At 37.3% G+C, this 25,254-nt stretch overlaps 1 long non-coding RNA gene across 1 annotated transcript; it reads left to right on the top strand.

Annotated features, from left to right (window-relative positions):
- The first annotated feature begins 46 nt into the window (after positions 1–46).
- LOC106045944 (uncharacterized) lies at positions 47–24,191 on the top strand. Its single transcript, XR_001213007.3, has 4 exons — positions 47–195; positions 3,989–4,091; positions 6,803–6,929; positions 23,909–24,191. It is a non-coding gene; the product is annotated as an uncharacterized lncRNA (long non-coding RNA).
- The last annotated feature ends 1,063 nt before the right edge of the window (positions 24,192–25,254 follow it).

The raw sequence follows: 25,254 nt of genomic DNA, 5'->3' as shown, positions 1-25,254 counted from the left end.
CTCTCTACCTGTTCTGATTTCTACTGGCTTAGATGCTGGCATAAAGCTGCCTTTTTTTTTTTTTTTTTTTTTCCCATGGTGTACAGCTTGTGATTGTAGAGAGAGGAAGGAGCCTCTATTGTACTGATGTAATCTTCGGTCTTACATCCCAAACCACTCAGTGGCTAAGAGGGCAATGCAGTGGTTTGATTTTTGGTGAGTTAAGCTGTTTCTGTTTTCTCCGTTTCCTTTCCCTCTTACAGGGTTTAAGAGGAAAATAGTTATTCAGTTAATCTGCACTTGCTATTGCCTGCTCCAAATAACTATGCTTTTAGCATCTTATGTTAAAATGATGTTTTTGTTTTTGTTTTTGTTTTTCAAAGACACGTCAAGAGGATGGCACTTAGAATGTGCTTAGGATACATGTATTTATGTAGATTTCTACGGAAAAAAATACTGAGCCAGATAAAAATGGATTTTGATATTCAATATATTACAGTAATATATATATATACAGCATGGAATGTTTGCAATGTATTAAAGAATCTTTCTCTTGAAATGAATATTTCCCCATCTCTTCCCTGTTTTCTGCTTATGTATATTAACACTGTTGAGACAAGAAGCTAACCTTGACTGTATTAGGTGTTCAAAACACCCTGAAAAGCACCTGCACTGAGAAAAGTTCTCTGACTAAAATCAGTGTTGTTTACAGTAAAAAGCCATCTAGAAAGTGTTTGTTGCACTAAGCAGACACCAAATACCTTCACAAGGCTGAGACAAAGAGAAAACTGAATTTGAAAAGAACACATGATAATTCAGACTGCCAAACAGCTAATGTTAACTACTAATCACAGAATAAAAAGGAGATAAAGAGTACCAGATTTAAAAGAATTTTATCAGAATGGGCAGTGTGTTTTTCTATTGGATGAAGAACTGGATAGGTTCTGTCATTCCTGGCAATGGAAGTGCAGCAGTTCCACAACGGTAAGAGACACAACTTTCACCTTACTTACTGCACCATCCAAATTATTACGTGCATACAAGGTATCTGTCATAGCTAAAGAGAACTCTTACAGAAATAGTCATCTAACCAGAGAAGAATACTTCTGACTGCATTTTAGCATTTATATGTTTTATGATTGTGTGGGTTTCTGTCACTCTTTATAAATAAATAAATAAAGGAAGGAAGGAAGGCATTTCCCCTTGGTAATGGTCTATTCTGTTGATGTCATATCATAAGCACAGCAATAATTCTGAGTTAAAAAAAAAAAAAAAAGAATACAATAAATCAAATATAATTTAAATGATTAAAATGACCCCCCTTATATGTATATATATATATATATGTAAATTACATTGCATGAGAGGTTTTCTACTACTACAGTTTAAATTACTTTAAAGGAGTTCATGATGGATATGTATTCAAAACCAAAGAAAACCTGTAAAACAAAAGAAATGCAGAAGTCTTTAAAGGTGATGGAGCTAAATTGTCTGAAGTAGCCAATGATTGTGAGTGATTCAATGATTAGACACACACTATAAGGGTCTTTACAGGTTCAGATGGTGAATGTTCTGATAATTTCTGTAAAAGAAATCAGATCCTTTTCAGATGGGCAACCAAAATCCTAAGTCACTCTTGAAAATGAAGGCTGATTATAGGATTCACTTCAAATCCATGTACGTCATCAGTAATCAGTTGAAATTACAAATTAGAGACACATTATCAGCAGTCAAGTTAAATGTAAATTAGACAAGAGGAAAAAAAAAGGAAAAAAAAAAAAAGAACACTAAGCAGCATCACCTGGTTTGGAAGGAAAGCAGATAACAAATATAGATCACTTTTCATTTCTCCATACTTTTGCCTATTCCAATTCAAGGCACTTGATAGGTAAATTTAATTTTATCAATTAGTAATTTAGAGACAAATATAATCCTCCCAAATATCTTGTAGTCAATGGAACTAACTAAATCTTAAGCTAGTGTTACAGGGAGGTACAAAGTATATGTTTATAAAGATATCAAAAAAGAGATTGTATTTATTAGGAAAATGATTTAATAGACACAGTCCTAAAACTTGGTTACAGATTGGTTATTTTTGCTTTATTCATGTGCTGCATCAGGCTGTATGATTCTCTCAAATATTGCAAGCAGAGCCATAGAAATAGTCCACCTCATGCTATCAGTGTTAAATTTCACCCTGATGGCTGTGGCTTGTCCACAATAAACTATGCTGTATGAATCTCTGTAGTGAATGTGTCATAACCTTGTGTGAAATTTCTGCCTTTTCTTATCTAGAAATGGTTTTCATGTAGCATAACTTACATGAGAATTATCAATTGTATTTTATGACATGAATTATATGGTTTATTCAAGATTTTTACTGCCTCTTTTTCTCCCCCTTCAATGATTCTAAAAGATGAGTCATCACTGGACACTCTCCCAGGTCATAGCCAGAGCATCTATGCACAGGGGAATGACTTTTCAAACATGCCAAAGAAATCTAATAATTGAAGACCCATTTATTCTGCTTTGGACCTGAATTGTGTAGTTCTACTTTGTGTCGTATTAGTAATGCAGTACACTTTCCAGATTAGGTCCTTTTTTAAAACCGTAAAAGGTCATGCATGTTCTTCGGCAGGACTATGCATCTGTTTTTCCTACTGAGGAAAAAGTGACTACTGAGGTTACAATTCCAAGCTCAATAAAGGTTAGAAATGAAAGCTGCCAGTCAGCAGTAAAGTTCATAGAATCATAGAATCATAGAATATCCCGAGTTGGAAGGGACCCATAAGGATCATCAAGTCCAACTCCTGGCACCACACAGGTCTACCCAAAAGTATAGACCATGTGACTAAGTGCACAGTCCAATTGCTTCTTAAATTCAGACAGGCTTGGTGCAGTGACTACTTCACTGGGGAGGCTGTTTCAGTGTGCAACCACCCTCTCGGTGAAGAACCTCTTCCTGATGTCGAGCCTAAACTTCCCCTGCCTCAGCTTCACACCATTCCCGCAGGTCCTGTCACTGGTGATAATGGAGAATAGGTCACCTGCCTCTCCACTCCCCCTTGCGAGTAAGTTGTTGACTGCGATGAAGTCCCCCCTCAGCCTCGTCTTCTCCAGGCTGAACAGGCCAAGTGACCTCAGCCACTCCTCATGTCTTCCCCTCTAGGCCCTTCGCCATCTTCGTCACCCTCCCCTGGACACTCTCCAACAGTTTAATGTCCTTTTTGTACTCTAGTGCCCAGAACTGCACACAGTACTCAAGGTGAGGCTGCACCAGCGCAGAGTAGAGCGGGACAATCATTTCCCTCGACCAACTAGCAATGCCAAGTTGGAGTGCTTTGGTCCCGCAAAGACCCTCCTTGCATATACAATGGCATGGGCTGCTCTGCCCTGCAGGGAACTGATCAGCTGACAACTAATATCTATGCATAAGACCATGATTGAATGTTGCTATCCAACAATCTCAGTCAAAAATGAAAAGAAAATATGTTACCTGGAGTACTTTTTTTTTTAATGAAAAAAAAAAAAGAAAGATCCTGTTTAGAATACTCTCTATGGATTCCTATTTTTGAATTTGAGTTCAGTATTGAAATAAGAATTTTCTACATAAGTTCCTTATCTTATTCACACTGTTCTTCACTCTGGATTTGAAATAAATTGTTCATGCACTTAAAAAGGCTGTAGAATAGCATAAGATAAGATTTCAGGGAAGAAAGAACCTAGAACAGTTATTGCAGAATAGCAATACAGATTACTTCTGTGAGACTACTCTGGAAATAGATTAGATGCATCTTCACAAGGCCATGTGGTCAGAGGGATTTTTTGTGGACCTAGAATTAAAAATCTGTTGTACTAGAAATTAATCATCTAGAATATCGTATCATGGAATATGATGCAATGTTTTCTCTGTGTAAGCAAGATAGGATAACTTATTTTTTCAGGAAATAATTACAGCTGATGAAGAGTCTTATTTCTCAATCCACCAAATGTATCTTATGCCTTAAAGGTCTGAGAGGAAAAACTGTGAGAAGGTTAATGTGATACTAACTGAAGACTTCTTTAAGTCAATCAACTTCAAGCTCAATGTCTCATGGAGATTTTATTGATTGGTGAGTTACTGTTCCTCTCCAGTGACTTTTATTTTTCTGTCTGTAAAATGTGGTTGGACTGCTGGATGATCTTAGACAGAGTTGACTGAAAGAATTAAGTTAAAAGAGTTCCACTTTCTTTCATTAGTCACACAATGGTTATGTTGGATAATTGTTTGCAATCACTTGCATGGAGGGCTATTATGTTGAAAAAAGAAATTTAAAGGTATTTAAATGTTTTCTGTTTTCATAATATAGTGAACTCAGTATTATAGTATGGGGAAGCCATATGATGTACATACTTTATCATAACTTTGTGCAAGCCAATTCATGGTACTTACTAGAAGCAGCCTGTTGGATACAAATAATCTCTTGTGATACAGCTGAATAATCCAGTTTTTCAATTACATTGGTGGCTGGGTGCCAAAGAAACATCTGCAATTGGAATTAGCCATTAGGACTCAATTTCTAACAAAGTTTTACAGGCTTCCTAACCAGTGTAAAAGGTGCTACCCACAGAGGTGTGAGTGAGGGTTACTTCTTTCCCTGTCTCACAGCCCATTTTCTATATCATTGAACTTCAGAACTTGAATCATTGTTCAACACAAGCATGAATAATGTTCTCAAAACATTTTAAGGCATACCTACCACTTGTTTATCAGTGGTAAAGTGTTGCTCCATTTTATGTTATATAGAAGTCTATCTTGTCTTTAAACTTATTCGTTTTTTTGTCAGCTGCTGAAGCAGGCCAGAGAATATCCCTAGTCATAATTACTACAAGGGGGCGTTATTCTTTTAGCAATTGCTGTGATCCCAAACGTGGCAGATACACTCACAAAAGCAGTAGAAGTTTCAGTTCTACAGCTGGATTTTATGAAGACATTGGCAAGACTGACCTAATCATTTTGGGACCTCCTGAGAAATCAGACCTAAGTATTCATGATCATTATTATTTATAGCCATGTTGTGAATAACATTATATATTCAAGCGAATTTGACTAATTTTTTATGTAAGTGTTTTTGGGTATGCCTGCATGTATGATAAACTCTCTAGAATGCTGAAACAGAAAGGAATCTTGTCTGATATTTTCAGCATTTTTTTTTCCATTCTTGCTGTTATTTCAAAGATTGGCTTATTATTTAAAAAGGAATTTTGCATTTTCTGAAGAAATTTCTGATTTATAAAAGTAAAGAAGGAGGTTGGTTTTCTTCACTGAGGATTGCTGTTTGGCTTTGCTAACCCAAGTCATCGTATTAGCCTCTTCCTACATATCATGTTGCTTCTTTGCAATAGTATCACTATCACTGCAATAGTTAATTATATAATAAGTATATAGGAAATTTACGAACAAGCTTGATTTATAATGTACTTGCAAGTTTAACAGAGCTAGTAGCAGTGTAGCTCAAAAATGATTATTTTTGATAATAATTCTGAAAAAAAAAATGTGTGGAAGATTAACTTTCAAACCTGACAGTATCAGTGGGACTTCTTACAGTTATGTATCTATTCAGTCTAAGGCAATAGCATGAGCACAAAATTGCCATTATTGAGACAATGAAAGCTTTGGCTATGTTCAGAGCATTTGTAATCTTTGAAGATTCAAGAGTCAAGTTAGACAAAGCTTTATATTTTAAGTGTTGCCATGTCAACTATTTTCTTGTATATGTGTATGTGCACATGATGTGATTGTGGGCTTCCAGAAACAGTAATGCATCTGGTAGCTTAATCATAATGAAGAGGTATAAAGGAATAACCTTTTGAAACTACTAGTACTTGGGACACTTAGCAATCCGGAAAATACTTGCCAAATGATATTTTATATTACTTGAAAAAGATTGCTTATTCTGGTTACCAATTTGCATAAACATAAATAATACACTCCATCATGCTCCTAGTTTGTAAATTCGTAATTTTGTGAAACTAGGTGTAATGTGTTTATGCTGGTTATATCTTTCAGGATTTGAGATGATGGTAAGTTGTTTTTTTGTTTTGTTTTGTTTTGTTGTTTGATTGATTTTTTTTTACGCTTTTATTCAAATCTAAATCACCTACCTATAAGACCAACAGTAGAGGAAGAGCGGATTAGAGATAAGTACTGTTTTAGCTTTAAAATATTTTATTTGAAAGGTTCACACTGTCACTCTGGTCAGGGACATGGTATTTCACAGAGCTATCATTTGTATTTGGACATTGTACCTTTGTCATTCTTGTGACAATTCATGCATATTTGGACATATTGAAAGGTCTGAAAAAATATGGGTTGCATATACTCAGTAAAAGCTTATATACCTTAGAAGCCTGTGTTCACTGATCTTGCCTAAACCTCTTACAGTCTTGAATGCTGACTAAGTGCAGTTACTGCACCTACACAGAGTGAGCAAACATGCAGGGGGAGCAGCTGCAGACACACAACACAACAAAACAAAACAAAACAAAGCACCTGATTAGAATCTGGAGGAACAGGAGAAAATCAAGAGAAGAGAAAGAGGTGACAAGGAGCTGAAACATCAATGAAAGGGTTGAAATTTAGAAAACATTATAATGAAGTTTGTCCATTATCTTAATTCACTCCTTTAAATGACACACAATTATGAGCAAGCTCTACTTGAGGTGAACACCTGTTTTTAAATTGATCTTATATTTCAGTCAGTAGACAAAAATGCTTCCAGCTCAGACCTGGGAAGTAAAGGGTGACATTGTACATGGTATTTCTACCTTATTTCTTACAAAGGTTGGAAGACAAAAGGTGGCCTTCCTTCAGAGTAGCTAAGCTGTGGCTTACAGAAGCAGAGTCCAACTGACTACCAGAGTTCCTGCGTGATGTTGCACCTTCCCTCACATCAAATGTTTCACAGATGGTAAGTAACTGTGTTCTTCTCATTCTTCAATGCCACCTTGAGATCCTGGGGACTGAGATGAAGAAGCAGCAAGCAGTCACAGCTGCTATTAAAGTGAATGGCTGATGTATTTGAAGGTTCAAATTATTATGAAACACGATTAAAAAAAAACAACAAAAAAAACACAACTTGGGGCTGGGGTAGCTCAAAGTTGACTGTTGCTTGTGAACCTCTGTTGTCTATCTGTAAAGAGGAATATATTATCTTGTCACTTCAGCAAGATTTTTTTTTTGAGATAAATTAACTTTTCTGAAACTCACAGAGCTGGATGTAATATGCACTGTAGGGAAGCCCATAAAGAAATGAATAATTCCATCTTCAGGTCAGGGTTTGTATAGCATGCATGAGGCCTAGGGACACAGCAAAAGTAACCAAAATATTAAAGACCTGTTCATTACTTCAGTTCCATTCTTCATATACCCTGAATGATGTGGGGGAAGGTTTAGGTAAATCCCCCCCCCCACACTTCATGATGTATTTAAAGGCTGCATGATGTTGCATATGAAGGAAGGCAAGTTTAATCGTTTTGTTGTCTCTGATTTTGTGACTTTAACAGTGCTCTTTCAGTAGATTTTTTATCTATATTGAACTTTTTATAGCGCTCTCTCTTCCATTGTCTCTCTCTACCATTACGTAGCTGGGATGAAAACTCAAACCTTAAAATGGGACTTTGGGCATCAATCCAAATATTTTTCCCATCTCTCTTTTTCTCTTATTAGAGAAAAGGAAGGAAAAAAGAAAGAAAGAAAGAAAGAAAGAAAGAAAGAAAGAAAGAAAGAAAGAAAGAAAGAAAGAAAGAAAGAAAGAAAGAAGAAAGAAAGAAAGAAAGAAAGAAAGAAAGAAAGAAAGAAAGAAAGAAAGAAAGAAAGAAAGAAAGAAAGAAAGAAAGAAAGAAAGAAAGAAAGAGAAAGAAGGAAAGAAGGAAAGAAAGAAGGAAGGAAGGAAGGAAGAAAGGAAGGAAGGAAGGAAGGAAGGAAGGAAGGAAGGAAGGAAGGAAGGAGGGAAGGAGGGAAGGAAGGAAGAAAAAAGAAAGAAAGAAAGAAAGAAAAAGAAAGAAAGAAAGAAAGAAAGAAAGAAAGAAAGAAAGAAAGAAAGAAAGAAAGAAAGAAAGAAAGAGAAAGAAAAAAAAAAAGAAAAAAGAAAGAAAGAAAGAAAGAAAGAAAGAAAGAAAGAAAGAAAGAAAAAGAAAGAAAGAAGGAAAGAAAGAAAGAAATAAAGAAAAGAAAAAACACCCTATTTTTAGCACACTATCTACCCTAGGTTTATGGAAAACATGAAGCTCAGCATCTGTTGTAAAAAAAACAAAAAACAACTGATGTTGTAATTGTCTTGTTATGGATCTCTTATGTTTCTTGTTTTATTTTGTTTCTTTGTTTCATCTTTTTTTTTTTTTTCCTATTTTCTTAACTTCCTCCCACCCCAGTTGATTCTTACCCAGAATAGTTTAGAAGTATTTTTACAATATGATAAATTCATAATTCTGGCCCAAGTCAGTTTTGAAAAACTTCTGAGATCATATAGTTCCTAAATCATATAGTCAGAGCTTTTTATCAAGACAAAAAAGCAAGATGTAGAAATTCTGTTGTAGGATTTTATATTGCCTGAACAATCGATATTGACTTCAGCTTTTCTAACTTCAAGCTTAACTGAAATTTCAGTTTGATTTCCCCTTTTTCAGCACCTTTGCCTCTCTGAAAGTGTTGCTGCAAAATATAGCAATAGTTGAGGGGGCTTCTTGGAAGATGGGCAGACTGGAGATCAGGACAGTAGCTGAGTTGTGTTGTCTAAGCTACTATGCAGTTAGTGAGGGGACATGCTCAACAGTTTCAAAAACAAACAAAGAAACAAAAAAGACAAACAAAACGGGAGGGCTGCTATAGACAGCTATTGGGCTGGTCAGATAAGGAACTTCATTCCTGACCTTTAAACGTGCTAAATCCAATCACACTCTGTGTATAGAAAAGAATGAAAGAATTATTTATTTATTTATTTATTTATTTATTGTGGGGGTAGTCCCAAAATCTACTTGATTCATAGAATTATAGAATGTCCTGAGTTGGAAGGGACCCATAAGGATCATCGAGAACAACTCCTGGCTACACAAAAAACAAACGATATGTCTGAGAGTGTTGTCCAAACACTTCTTGAACTCCAGCAGGCTTGATGTTGTGACCAATTCCCTGGGGAGCCTGTTCCAGTGCCCAACCATCCTCTCAGTAAAGGACCTTTTTCTTATGTCCAGTCTGAAGCCCTCCTGGCGCAGTTTCATGATATTCCCTCATGTCCTATCACTGCTCACCAGAGAGCAGGGATCTGTGCCTACCCCACCACTCTCCTTGTGAGGAAGCTGTAGGCTGCCATGAGGCCTCCCCTCAGTTTTCTCTTCTCTAGGCTGAACAAACTAAGTAACTTCAGCCACTCCTCATACATCTACCCCTCTACAGCTCTCACTATTTTTGTTACCTTCTTTGGACTCATTCACCCAAAACAGCACATAGTACTCAAAGTGAGGCTGCACCAGCACAAAGCAGAGCAGAACAATCATTTCCGTCATCTGGCTAGCAACGCTGTGCGTCGTGCAACCCTTTTGGCTGTCAGGTCACACAGTTGACTTGTATTCAGATTGCCATCAACCAAAACCCCCAGATCCCTTTCCACAGGACTGCTTTCCAACAACTTGTCCCCAGTGCGTATCCAGGGTTGTCCTGTTCCAGGTGCAGAATCTGGCACTTGCCCTTATTAAATTTTATGCAGTATGTGTTTGTCCGGTCTTCCAATTCGTCGAGATCACTCTTCACAAAGAGAAAGTGTTTTTTCCACCCACAAGGGAGTCAACAGATCCTCCTTAATTTAGTATCATCTGCAAACTTAGCATGCATTGGAGTCCTACATCCAGATCATTTATGAAAACATAGAAAAGAACAGGTCCTAAAATGGATCCCTGGAGAACTCCGCTAGTGACTGGTCACCAGATCAGATTTCTTAAGACCTGTCAGTTTGATGAAGAAAAAGTTTAACAAAAGAACCTTATTCATTTTCTTAATGGAGTAATACAGGAATATTTACTGGAGATATTATTTTTTACTCCTATTTATTTTCTTTTCTTTTTTCCTTACATTAGCTGTCACAAGCATATTGGATACAACAGCATATTGATATAATGGGAAAAAAAATGCATAAGGAATGTTGTGTTATTTTTAAGTTGAATTTTTACAAAGAATCGTGGTACAGGGTGGTCTTAGGGAAAAAAAAAAAAGAAAAACTTTTTTTGCAAGACAAGTTTCTTACTTAGCACTTGAAAATACTCTTACTACTATTGTGTGATAGCACTTCTGTGATTTGTGTGACTGTGTGAGAGGCACTCTCTGTTTCTTTGTGTTTAAAACAAAATCTACTTTTTCAAATAAGTCTTTATGAACTACACTACTTTGTGGCCATTTTTGTTAGCTTGTCATTTCTAATTGCCTGTCAGTTAAGCCTTATGGGTGCACATAATTTGTACAAAATTTAACTGTCGTAGACATAGAAATTTCTACAAATGATAACAGTTGCAGTTCATAAAAATCCCAGTCCATGTCAAAATCAAATTATGAAACAGGTGTCTTTTATAGATTTTTTGGGGTTGTGTTTTTAATCCGTACTATGTCTTGCCCTCTTGTGGACAGTTGTTCAAGAAAAGAGATGGTAAGAAACAGCTGAAGATAGGGAGTTTTGCTTGTATCTTTTCCTATAATGCTGGGAAACTGGGAGAGTCTGTTCAGCTTGCAGAAGAGCCACATTATGAAAGGTAACATCATTGTCTGTCTATGGCCAGGACAAGATCATTGGATAATATTTGCAATTATTCATCCAGAAAAGCATGAAATATTTAGAAAAGTTTTAATTTGAAGAATTCAATTCCTTTCAGCTACTTCCCAAATGCCTTTACACTATTTCATATTAAAAACAACAAGCAAACAAAGAAAAGCATCATTCACAAAACCACGCAGTAAAGTACACCTAGCTTGAAAATGGAAAGCCCTCCAATTTCACAAAGCTAATCTTTCATGGTGCTGATGATGACAGCACATACAAGAATTTCAAAATACAGCAGTCAGATTTTGTCCGCAATGGATATTTTACATCCTTTTGAGGTAAGCCAATGACAATACAAAATGTATACTATAATGTCCTTTCAACACATTGGAAAACTTTATAGAGGAGATGTTGAAAAACACTGTGACAGCTTCAGCTATCTATACACCAAAATATTAATATTATTAATTATAATAAACATGATTATTATTAATAATATTTAGTAAATAAATCCACTTTCATCATTTTAAGTAAAGGTGTCTCTTTTTATACAGTTCAGATTTTTATGTAGCTCAGTGAAACAGCTACCACAGCAGTTTCGGCTTGTGAAAGGAACTATTTTCTTGGGATAGAAAAAGTTAAACTCTCAGCCTTTGACTCTGGGCATTATTTTTCCACATTCACCCACATATAAAACACTAGCTTTCCAGTAGTCTTGATGACTGTCAAGCTATCTTCACGATGCAGGATCAAGAAGTCAAAGGGGACTCAAAGCTTCAAAAATGATTGCAAACTGGGAAAGTTTTGGTTGTAAACCTAGCTGGCAGGCAGAAGTCCATTGGAGCTCACTTTCCATATGAGCTTTGTTAAAAAGAAACTATCTAAACTTCGACATATTCACCTGAGAAACTACCAGATTTTTTTTCTCCTCAGCTTCTCCAGCCTTTACATTTTATTTTCTTTCTTATTCAGTGAATCAGTAAGAATAGGTTCCACCATTTCTGCATTCATCTTCATTCTGGGAAGGAAAATACATCATTTGAAAAAAAATGTAAATAAGGGTGACAAATTTTGACCCATAGCACTTACAGTAATAAATCCATTGTATCAGGTAATGTCTGTGGAAGTCCACAACCTAGAGGGAAGTGCCTTTTTCAGTAATTATTTGTCAATTATTCACTTTGTATAGCATTCAAAATGAGATTTAAAATGGTAAAAAGCCTCCATTTTGATTACCTGATCCTACTTTTAAAAGACATGAAAGACGTGTTCTTTAAAAAGTAAATAAACTTTTGATTGGTTAAGTACAAGAATCCATCATCTTCTGCACAGGAAAAGCCTTGATTCACGATTCTGCATTCTGACAACACAATTACTAATTAGAAGCTTAAAGACAGAAGTGGATCCGTGTTGAAGTGTGAATACATCTGTGATTAAATGTTAGGATTTGTTGATTGGAAACGATTGATAGATTGCTTTGTTTTACAAGATTATTTATCAGTAAAACTTAATGTGTTAAAAAAAAAAGCAACGTTTATGTTGCTTTTTATTTTTTTTTGCCTTTTTTTTTTTTTAAAAGGGGTTTTGTTTTAAGAATATAATTTGGAATATTGTTATACAAAATAAGCCGTAAAATAAAATAAAACAAAGTGAACTTTTATTTGGTTAAAACATTAAAATAGCTTCCTGTCTCAGGTACACTCCTAATATATCCCTATGACACAAACCCAACTTTTTTTATCAGTAGCCTAGCATTCACAGCTTCTCTGGGTAGTAAAGAATAGTGTTAACCATGTAAAAATCCCATCTGTTTCACTGACTTGGACATTGCTAATGTGCTTCTCAGATCAGACTTTTAAAATAATTCTCAGACGAATAGAGGGCAAGGGCAAGGCGAGGGCAAGGCGAGGGCAAGGCGAGGGCAGGGCAGGGCAGGGCAAGGAAGGGCAGGGCAAGGAAGGGCAGGGCAGGGCAGGGCAGGGCAGGGCAGGGCAGGGCAGGGCAGGGCAGGGAAGGGAAGGGAAGGGAAGGGAAGGGAAGGGAAGGGAAGGGAAGGGAAGGGAAGGGAAGGGAAGGGAAGGGAAGGGAAGGGAAGGGAAGGGAAGGGAAGGGAAGGGAAGGGAAGGGAAGGGAAGGGAAGGGAAGGGAAGGGAAGGGAAGGGAAGGGAAGGGGAAAAAAAACTGTTTCTATAAAAATATAATTTCCGTGTTGGTTAGTCTATCTCAGTGCTTGACACGTAAGAGATCGGGGGTGTGTTCCCCCCCCCCCCCCTTTCTTTTTTTCCTTTTTGTGTGTGTGTGTATGATGAGACATACAAAACATGATCAGAACTCTCATCCAATTGGATTGGAGCAAAATCTTCAGTTTCTTTTTAGTCACTGCCTGTTTTTCTTCACCGATTCTTAAGCATCCCAGTTTTTTTCAGGTTATACAGTGTTACGTATCTAAGAAATACCGTTTGTGGATAAATAGCTTTTCCAATGCCTCTGTCCTCATCTCAGTTGTTGGTGTGTGATCTTGGCATGGTAAGAAATAAAATGACCTAAAATAAAACTTCAGAATCTCTGTAGTTTCTTTCTTTTTTTTTCCTTTTTTTTTTCCTGTTATTTTCAATCTTCTCTTTCATCTTTCATCTTTTTTTTTTTTTTTTTTCCTAATCATTATTATTTCATTCTGACTAATGGGGACAGTTCTTGGATACAGGAAACACTAAAAGCCACACAGCAGCCCTAACATTGCAGAGCAAGCATGGCTATAAGTGCCCTTCTTTGAAGCACTTGTAAAGGATATAATTCAGAAGCTGGGAGGGGGGACCTGTGAGAAGAGACTGAATTCAGACACAGCATGCTATGTAACCAAACAAAAGAGTGTTGCCTTTCATTGTTTAATATTCCTAGCAGTAAGGTGGTACCACTTAGGATGCTGAAAAGTAACACATGGTGGGGCATATAATTAAGTGAAGCCTGAAGAATAATTATGCAAGTACAGCTCAGCATAATGAGGAACATTTTTTTTTTATCACATTTTGGCATTAAGTACAAAATTAAAATGTGAAGCTAATGTGTCTGTTGGAAATGGAGAGAACCTGCACACAGGCATTTCAAAGTAAAAGACTATTTTTTACCTCCTCCTGTGCCATAGTATCATTCTATATTTTATTTAAATAAAATAAATTTTTACTTATTAAGGGCTTGATACAATTTCAGAAGAATGTTAGAATTTCCATTGATCTGAATAGAAACTGGATCAGTCCCTCTGTTGAAAAAATTATATTTTTCTATGTATTACAAAAATAAAATGTCGCAGTTATTCTGAAAACTGAAGTACATACCAGTTAAAGACAAGGCATAAAAAGGTAGAGGTAGAATCTAACATCAGCCTTGAGCAGCTCTTTCCATCTCATTCAGAATATGTATTACATATAGGTGAGTTGACTAATTAAATGGTTTTCAGTTTTCAAAGTCTAAATTAAGTTCATGGAGAGCTCTGAATTTCTGTGGTTAGCTTTTTTAAACAGATAAAAAAATGACTCCAAAGACAGTGTGATTCTTGAACAAAGCAGGTTTCACTCCTATTTCCTGAGCTGCAAGGGTAGACTAGGGGTTGTACCAACCTACAAATGCTGCAACAGCCAAAATCCTTGACTGGAAACAGGTCAGAAACGACTGCTAGTGCTGTAACCAGCCTAGATCCCAGTGGTGTGGTAGAATAACTGTTGAAACTGCTTCCTCTCATCCTCTTCATCTGATACTGCAGAAGACAACAAGATGGTTTAGTTTTTTAGTTAATACAGCATTTGGAAGTGTGAAAATATTTTCTGTCCATCGTAATTCTCCAATACCAGGACATAGCTTAAGTAGCAGTGTTTTTTTCTCTTATTATGCAAACTGTATTTTAAGAGATGAACCAGAAGATACTTGAACTTCATCCCTATTGCTGCACTTTTGGTACAGGAGTTATGAAAGTAACATCTCTAAGCTATGATTTGCTGATTCTAGTTGAATCTTTCACAGTGCTCAGAAATAGGGGAATAATTTAACTGCCTATGCTAAAGGTGTCTACTGATATTATTAGATTCCCTAGAGTATCTCAAGTGTTTGCATAGGATTGGCAAATGCACTACAGATCTTAACATAAGCCTACACCTATTTAGAGTGTAGATAAAGATAAATCAGGATATTCTAGACACTGGATGTCTGTGCTTAGACAGCCAATATCCCCGTAAGGTTTCCATAGTTCCCCTCATTCTTCTACAAGTAAGAGTTCAAGAGAATTAAATTAACTTTCATCTATACTCACATAATCATTTAATGAGATGACAAATCATAGGATGGAATATGGATATATGAATCTATGAAAAATTAGAATAAATCCTGATGGAAAATATTGTTTTCTGAGAAGTCTATTGATTTGCTCCTTAAATCTGTGCTACCGAGTTTTAGCAACAGAGGAGAGTTTTGGCAAAGTGATTCTTTCAATGCTAAGATCAAGGGATCCTTCTTTTTGTCTCTCTTAGATTAAACAGAAAAACACAGGGATAAGGTGACCAGAGCACAAAATCACTTAGGTCTTTACAAGTAGAAAAGTATGTCACTTACCGTAGAAGAGAAGTTGGCTGACCCTGCTGTTCATGTCTGACAACCTGACCCATAAATATTAGGAAGAAGTTACCTGCCAAGAATACTCAATTTACATTGCTTGCCACATCTTTACAGCTGGAACAGAAGATGGGTAAAAGCATTTATTTATTTATTTATTTATTTATTTATCTATAACAGCAAGGGAAAATCTGCCTTCTCTTGAATCTGAAGGAGGGCAGTAAGTCATTCTAGTTCTTTATACTGTAAAGTTGGAGGCAATGCAGAGAACACTGTTCTGTTCACTGTGTAAAATCAAAGAGAATGTTACAGGTGTAATTCTTTCTAGTGCTGGTATAAGTGCTGTGATGGTAGTTACTGCATAATGCACAGCACTGCTACATAAAGTTGACCCCTGGGGAGCATTTAGTAAATTGTAACAGTATAGGAAAGTACAGAGTAAAGAAAGAAGGACTTTCCTTCTAAACACACTGGTCTGATTATTGAAGGTACCTCAAAGAGTGGTAAGGAGGTTAAAAGGCCTTCTTTTGCCCAACAGTATCAACACTTCCTGCACTTAGAAATGTGAGAAGATAGCTGTATCCTTTGCCTGGAAAAGTAAAAAGTTATGCTTGAAGAACTGCACTTTCCCTCAGCAGCCCAGGGGAGAGTGCTGATGCAGAGAGCAGGATGACTTTCATATCATGCCTACTGGGTATTTTTCTAAAATCATGTAGATTTCTCTGTCTGTCACTGTTCCAAAGCACGTATTGGCACCATCCACTGGTTATGGGTGCTTTCTCAGCACCATTACGTTCCAACTCTATTCCAAAAAGAGTAGAGCTAGACTAAATTAGTTAAAGAGAACTGCCAACAAATAGAATAAAGGGCCAGTCACTTCCCTAGGTGATATTTTCATACTTTGATCTGAAATGTCCAAACTGTATGGAGAAACACATGCACTGTATGACATTCTTCCACTCATTGAGCTATTTGGATGTCAAAATGTGGCTTTATAAACTTTTAACTAAAAGTTACAGTTCAACCTGCTGGTTAAATCCCATCAGATGTGCATTTGGAAGAGTTCAGCTTTGACTCTTATTCTGACATTAATTTTCTGTTTCATTGGAAGCACTGCATATAATTAGAAATCCATTATCCATTTTTAAGTTAATTTTTATCTCTTTCTAAAAAGTTCAGGAATTCACAAATGAAATTTGATATATTGATCCTAAGTTAAACTTCTAAGTGGTCACTGGCTAAAACTGCAACCACTTACTGAAACACGCAGTCATTACTTTATTTGCCCAGTTCCTCTCAAGGTGACGTTGTAACGCTGGGGCTTTATCGAGCTTTCCTGGTGCAGTACTGCTCTTCCTGGAAGTGCCACATATCACAGCAACAATGTGAACAATCTGAAAAGGCTGTAAATCAAACACATAGCCCCGTTAGATTTAATGGAGTTACTCCAGTTTTTATCTTGCATAATTTTATTATTAAAAATACACAGAGATAATAGTCATTATCATTATTTTAAAAATATTTTCTTCAGGGTTCTTTCTCTTCCATACTGTGGAAGGATAATGAACAGGAAAGTGGATTCCCTCAAAAAGCAAAGTTAATCTATCAGCTATTAAGTATGTCTTGGTTTGGATTCTCTTTGAATCTGGTGTGCACATGTGACTTTCTCTCAAGCTGTTTATTCATAGCTAGTTATAAAAATCTGCCAAGGCTTTTCACAAAGCAAAACAAAACAAAACAAAACAAAAACACCTTTGAAAACATGTGAATTATTAGATTTTTTGATATTTTTACTTTTATTTATTTTTTATTTATTCTTAGAGCAACAACCACATAAGGCCTCTTTAAAGATAAACAGTAGAAGCAAACCCAAAACATCAAATGTAGCACACCAAGAATTTTATAATTTCTTCTCTACTCCCTTTTTCACTACAAATAAAGGATTGAATAAAGGAAGAAAAGGCTTACACAGCAACATTTGCAGTCCTGCCTTTAGTCACACTTTCCTAGCTTGAGGTGGTATGCATTATTATAAAGTGTCCAGCGTCCTCAAGTAAATATGTGCCACTCAGATAAATAACTACCTACTTTACTCCTCTGTACTCTTGAGCAGTATTTAGAACAATCTTCATGCAGCCCAGTTTTAATTTTTCATCCTTTTCATTTTTAGCAAATTTCTCAGAAAAACAAGGACTGATCAGAATGAAGTAACAAATGGCATTAATTATTGAACCACAAGAGCAGATCAACAGGCCAATATTCAAGTGTGACTGCCTACTTTCAGGCTACAGTAGCAGGTACTGTTAGATTTTGAGTGTCAAATCTCAGGCATCCAGCTTAAAATAGTGGGTTCATGTTGCATAAAACCTTAGTTATTATCCAAGAGCTGATTAATCAATATAAATTAATATAAGAAGATCTTCCTTTTATTGCAACCTGACACAAGGAATCTGCAACAATATTTAGTAAATTATAACTTGAGCAATTCACCATTAGCTGCTTAATTTCTCTCATATATTCTGCTTCCCTAAATCGTCCCACTAAACATTTTATTGCTTATAAGTTAGGATGATCATAATGGACTGAACAGTGTCTGAAATTTAAAAGGAAAGCTTTGAGGGGTGATTTATAGTTGCTCCTCCTCTTTATGACTATACAATAACAGTCAGTTATTTATAATTTCATTGAATTCTGGTTCATTTAGCTGCTATCTGCCAGTATGTTTTGGTGTATTGTTACTAGTCTGATCAACTTGTAAGATTTCATTGTTCCAAGGTTATGCAGTAGAACCTTACTAACCATATGAGCTGGATAATTTTTCACTATATGTCTAAGCCTTTGAGTTTTGATATTGTAGCAAACTTCATGGATTTTGGTAAAGAATTTAAAATGAAATGCTCAACATTTCACCATATGGAGAAAAGGCATCTGGCATGCCTCCAGAGAAGATTTTTGTTGTTGTTGTGTTTTTAAAGATTCTGAATTTCTTTCAGAGAAAAAAAAAATCACTCTTTCTTTAATATAAAAATGACTGCATTGTTTTTGCATGTACGTGTGTATGTATATATATGGGGAAAAGGTAGGCATAGTTCTTTCTAGGGGGCATGCAGATGTACTGAGCAACATCACTGGAGCTTTGTGACGTGCTTCTAAATATAACGCTCCATGGATATACACAAACAACTTGTATTCATGTTAGTTAGGAGTTGTAAGAATAATTATTTAAGCATTATTCCTGTATACAGTAAATGTTGGAAAATCTCTCACCCATAATGAGAACAATGGACATGAGCTGGGATGCCAGCAGGGCCTAAGCATTCAAAGCTTGCCAGAAATATTCACTCTTTTGGGCTTCACACAACAAACAATGCCTTGATTAGTACAATATCTCTCATTCTTTAATGTGCAAAATTCAAGATAATTTATCTTCTGAACCCAAGGGTTTCAAACACGCAGCCCCATCTTGTGAGGAAAATGTCTTAAACAAGACTGTAGAATATTTTGGATAAATCGTCCCCTTGTATTCTGTTCCGGTGAGGCCACACCTTGAGTACTGTATTCAATTTTGGGACCTCAGTACAAGAAGGACATTGAGGCCCTGGAACATGTCCAGAGAATGGCTGTGAAGCTGGTGAAGGTCCTGGAACACAGGTCCTATGAGGAGCGGCTGAGGAAACTGGGGTTGTTTAGTCTGGAGAAGAGGAGGCTCAGGGGAGGCCTTATTGCTCTCTATGACTACCTGAAAGGAAGTTGTGCAGAGCTGGGGGTCAGCCTCATCTCACAGATAACTAGTGATAGGACTAGAGGGAATGGCCTCAAGTTGCGCCAGGGGAGTTTTAGGTTGGAAGTTAGGAGACAATTCTTCTCAGAAAGAGCAGTCAGGCATTGGAATGGATTGCCCAGGGAAGAGGTGGAGGAGTCACCGTCCTTGTGGGTGTTTAGGGAAAGGTTGGACTTGGTGCATAGAGACATGGTTTAGTCAGTGACATTGGTAGTAGGGTGATGGTTGGACCAGATGATCTTGGAGGTCTTTTCCAACCTTAATGATTCTATGATTCAATTAATTCAGCCCTGCGTTTTTACTACTTGGTCACATAGTTACACATGAACCGCACCTTGCTCCATTCAAAGATGGATTATATATAGGATTTACACTGGATGGATTATATTTAGAATTATATATATAATGAGGTGTCTCCCTGTCCTTATCTCAACCCTTGAGCCCTTTGCATCACATTTTCTCTCCCTTTCCCTTTGAGGAGGGGCAGTGAGAGAGCAGTTGTGGTAGTGCTCAGCTGCCCACCTGAGTAAAACAACCACATCGCTCTATGATTCTGTGATTCTACAAGGTGAATTTTAAAGCAGACTATATACATGTATCTTGAGTTTGTTACTACAATGAATTGCCATGGTTTCTGATAATGAGGTGCATCAAGGCTCTCTTAAGGCACAGACCTGTAAGGTACAGACTCTCAGTTCAAAAAAGACAAGCAGGTGTGAAGTACTTTGAGGCATTAGATTTGGAGAACCTGCAGAAATATGTATGGAGACTTGTATTGCACCCATACTGACTGTGAGCAGTCTCAGAAATAGTTACAGATTGCATACACAACATCCTTATCCTTTACTTCCCTATAGTTGGCTCTTGTATGAACCATGCAGCAAGAATCAAGGAACAGTAGTAGATGGTTCTGGCTCCAACATGTGTCTATATTATGGCAATGTGTTTTTGCTTGATACAAATGTTCAGAAAGAATTGCAGATTACAGGAAGATAGGTAGGTAGATAATTATTTAAATAACTTGTGCTACCGACTTTAAGAAACAAACAAAAAAAAAAGATTCCGAAACTAAAGTTATTAAGCACACTGCAAAAGCGTAAGTCCTTTAATTAAGAAGGTATACTTACAAAACTTCACTCATATAATTTCATAAAGGTACAGCTAATTCAGAAAAATACTGTGCTGAAGTGATGGGGATTAGCATTTTGGTGCAAATTCAGAACATTAATTTTAGGCTGTTTTAAATTCCTAACGTGAAGTTTCACATATACGAATGTTGTGGTTTAACCCGGTTGGCAGCTAAACACCACACAGCCGTTCGCTCACCCTCCCCCCTCCCTCTCTGGGATGGGGGAGAGAAACGGGAAAGTGAAGCCTGTGAGTTGAGATAAAGACAGTTTATTAAGACAGGAAAATAATAATAACAATAATAATAATAATAATGGTAATAGTACTACTAATAATAATGTGTACAAAACAAGTGATGCACAATACAATTGCTCATCACCCGATGACCAATGCCCAGCCTATCCCCAAGCAGCTGGCCTCCCTCAACCCCGGATAGCCACCCCGATATATTGTTTAGCATGACGTCAGATGGTATGGAATACCCCTTTGGCCAGTTTGGGTCAGCTGTCCTGGGTCTGTCCCCTCCCAGCTCCTGCTGCACCCCCAGCCTGCTCGCTGGCAGGACAGAGCAAAAAGCTGAAAAGTCCTTGGCTTGGTGTAAGCACTGCTCTGCAACAATTAAAACATCAGCATGTTATCAGCACTCTTCTCATCCTAATCTGAAACATAGCACCCTACCAGCTACTAGGAGGAAAATTAACTCTGTCCTAACTGAAACCAGGACAACGAAGCACACACATTCCCCATTTCTCAGAGAAAGACCTCTATCTTTTTTTCATTGACTGACAGACAGATCACTTTTGACATCAACATTCAAGACGAAAATAATTAGGATAAATATTCTCTGTTGGCTTGTAATGACTGCCTGATTTGTGCATGTGTGTGTGTGCATGCACCTGATGATTTTTTTACCTGCCTACCTTGTGAATTCTGCTAGGAACCTGTTCTTCCCCTCTGTTACATCATCATCAGTAATAACTGTTCCACAGCTGGAATTCATCTGAGGGGTTTGCTTGTGGTATATGAGCCAGAATTAAATCCTGTGCAATCCTAGAGAGCTGTCTTCATTTTGTAGTGCTAACATTACAAAACATTTGTTTTAGTCAGTCAAGTAAGCACATCAAGTGCATATGGGAATTAGATCAGTTGGGTAAGAATATGGTATTTTTCATAATCATTTTTTTCAACCTGTAACTGCATTTTAATGCTCTGAATGTGGTGACACAGCTAGTTTGACACCATCACTGTTTCAAGCCTTTTAACATCATTGCAGTATGCATTAACACACCTGGGCTTGCCACGAAGCAGGGGATCACATTCAAACCCTGAAGTAATAAACTAGGTGCTCCAACAAACACTGTCAGCAGCTAACTACCCATTCTCTGCCTGGGGTAAGCATTTCTAGCCACTGAACTTCAACCCACCTTTTCCTTAATTAAGAAAGAAATATATATATAAGTGTATATATATATATATTTTTTCTTTTTAAGGAGAAGTTTTAAATATTAATAGTGCTCTTGAATTTGTATGTTTAATACAGATTTGATATTGTAGCCATTCAATAAAAAGAAAAAGAAAACAAATGCCCAGGAAACATAGCATTAATAAGTAATACAATATACTTTATTTTAATTTTCTTAGTCTTACATTTTCCTCAGAATTATTTTTTCAGAGTGTAGAGAAGATATTTGTTCTGATCAGGCGTAAGGAGATGATCATGTGTGTACTTATTTATGGTAGCTTTGTTGGCATTAATTTGCTTTAAAAAATATTACTTGTATGCATTTGTAACTTAATTGTGTTTTGAATTTCATAATTCACTGAAAAATATAATTCTAGTGAATATAATTTCAAGAATTCAACAAGAGCACAAGCCCTTTAGGTATATATCCAATGAATATCCATTTCATACTTGTTTATAGAAGACAGTGTATGATTCATGAAGAGCAACATAACATTTGCAGTGATTCATTGTCACAATAAAAAAATATTTGCTTGTAAAGTACTGTGAATTTTATTTCAGAGAAGACTTCACGCATGCTTAACATCACATAATCTGATTACAGGGCGCCATTGGAATCAGGCCTGTTGCTAGAACTAATGATGTAAAATAAGTAAAATAAGATCTGGGTTTACCGTCTGTCGTGGTTTTACCCTCCTGGACAGCTGAGCCCCACCACAACCACTCTCTCATTCCTCCTTCTCAAAGGAAAAGGGGGAGAAAATACGATGAAAAGAGCTCAAGGGCTGAGATAAGGACAGGGAGATCACCCATCAATTACCGTCATGGGCAAAGCAGACTGACCATAAGGAGATTAAGGGAGATTAATATAATTTATTGCCTATAACTAGTAGACTAGAACAGTAAGAAACTAAAAGCAAAGTAAAAGCACTTTCCCCCATCCACCCTCTTACAGGTCCTCCCACCGAGTAGCACAGGGGAACAGGGAATGAGGGCTGCAGTTAGTCCCTGACACTTCATCTCTGCTGCTCCTTCAAAGTCACTGCCTGCCCCTGCTCCACGTGGGGTCCCTCCCATAAGATGTCGTCCTTCCCAAACTGATCCTGTGGGGGCTTCCCACAGGCAGCAGCTCTTCAAGAACTGCTCCAACATAGGTCTGTAACATGGGGTCCATCCTTAAGGAGCACACTGCTCCAACATGGGTCCCACATGGGTTGGAACTAGATGATCTTTGAGGCTCCTGCCAACCCAGTCCATAGTATGATTTTGTGATATGATTCCCCCAGATCCCCTGCTCCTGTGTGGGCTCCTCTCCACGGGCTGCAGCTTCAGCCAGGGGCCTGCTCCTGCGGGGTCTTTCCATGTGCCACAGCCTTCTTCAGGCCACATCCACCTGCTCCACCAGGGGTTCCTCCGTGGGCTGCAGTGGGATCTGCTCTGCCGTGGGACCCATGGGCTGCAAGGAGACAGCCTGATCTACCAGGGGCCTCTCCACAGGCAGCAGGGGAACTTCTGCTCCAGAGCCTGGAACACCTCCTGCCCTCCTTCTGCACTGACCTTGGGGTCTGCAGAGCTGCTTCTCACTCCTCTCTCCCAGCTGCTGTTGCACAGCAGTGTTTTTTGTTTGTTTGTTTGTTTTTCTTTTTTTCCCCCCTTTCTTAGATATGCACTTACAGAGGCGCAAAAAACATAATTTATTGGCTCAGCTCTGGCCAGTGGTGGATCCCTTTTGGAGCCATCTGGAGCTGGCTCTGATCTGACATGGGGCAGCTGCTGGGCTCAGCTTACAGAGGCCACCCCAGCAGCCCCCGTTACCAAATCCTTGCCACATAAATGCAATACACAACCATTCTGCAAAGCTGCAGTAGAGAATCTCAAAGAGTATAGTACCTTTTTTTGTGATCACTTAAACCCTGCTTGGTTCTGGGTACAGCGGGAATGCTCCCTCATTGAGGCTGATATATCTTTGGAAATGAGCAAATAATATAATCTCTTACAGTGAAATGCAGAGTCTTTGTAGGCACCATCAAACTACCTCTTTTATGTCCTGAAACCGATGGTGCCTGAACTGCGTTGCAGGTTCTCACAAACTTCCATTTTTTTATTTATTGGTCCAGAATTATTCTTAATTTTGTTGTAGCTGACCATTCTAATCCTAACTTTTTGTCTTCACAGCTGCTTGCCTGAGGAATTATGGAGAGAAAAAATAAATAATAGAAAGGATCCAAAAGATTGCCAAGTCCAGCTATTATCTCCAAGGAAGTTTGTCCTGCACTGTGTCTAATTGTGGTTGTCCAGCCTATTCTGACCCACCCAGGAATGACATTTTACAACATTTCTAGGAAATTGATTCCAATGCTTTCCAACCTTTATTAGGAAAACTACATATATATTTACAACTCCATTTTTTTTTTCAAATAAGCCTTGTTATGTTTTATTCTGTCCCTAGTGACATGAAGAAAACATTTACTCCATCCCTTTCATCAATGAAAAGTACCTGTGTTCCATGTCTTCCCCTTCATGTTTTTCCACCCTGTTTTATAAAAGTCAAGCTCTTTCATCAGTGACTATGTTTGATGAGACTACTGATCTGCCCTTCTGCTCTCCTCCTAGTTATGCACACCTCTTTATTACTGGAAATTGATTCTTTATAACTCCTCTATAAATGATCTTTCTTTCTAACATGGCAAGAATACTATGCTGTACAAGAAAATTCTTTGAAAAAACGAAAACAACCAAACCAAAAAACCCTCTTCCTGTATGTATGTATGTCTCTCTCTCTATATATATATCTATGTATACATTAAATTGTAACCTTGCAGTGCAGAAAATGTGTTGTTGCCATTGTTATTTACAGACCACTGAAACTGGTCTGCAAGCGCTGGAGTCATGGACCACTGAAAAACACAAGTAGAGCATATTATCAAACATAGAAAAATTACCCCAAATGGTCCCTAGAATGAGGAAGAAGAAATTACCAGTGTCAGCATCATACTTGTCCCAGCACAGGATATAGGACACTTGACAGCTTGTCCCAGGTTAAGAGCCAAATGTGCAGTGGAAAGGTGAGCGTAGTAGCAAGGAAGATTTTGAGCCTAATAAACTGGTAAGAATTAAAGCAATCTAAAGCAATCTGGTAAGAACTAAAGCAATCACCCAAAACATGGGTGCAATAAATTGATAATAAAGAACATACCAGGCTAAGTTCTTCCAACTTGTAAACAGGTAAGCACAATGAAACTCATCTCTTTAAGTTCAGAAGTCCTTAGCGTAGACATTCTGTCAAAGCTACACATTGCAGTTTGCTTTATAATCACTTGAAACACGGGAAATAATTGAAATATTTGCTTTGAGATGAATTACATCTATTACTCTGTTGATCACTTTGACTCTAAAGTCAGTTTTATTCACTCTAAAGGAAGCTTAAGGTAGTTCAGATGTACATCTCCACTTGACTATTCTTACATTATTCAAATAGCCTGTTACACTCAAAATCTTGAATTGACAAAAAGGAAACTTCT

This window comes from Anser cygnoides, chromosome 2, assembly GCF_040182565.1.
Source record: "Anser cygnoides isolate HZ-2024a breed goose chromosome 2, Taihu_goose_T2T_genome, whole genome shotgun sequence".
NCBI lineage: Eukaryota > Metazoa > Chordata > Aves > Anseriformes > Anatidae > Anser > Anser cygnoides.
The sequence above is the reverse complement of the archived record's forward strand: the minus strand, read 5'-3'. Positions and strand labels throughout refer to the sequence as shown.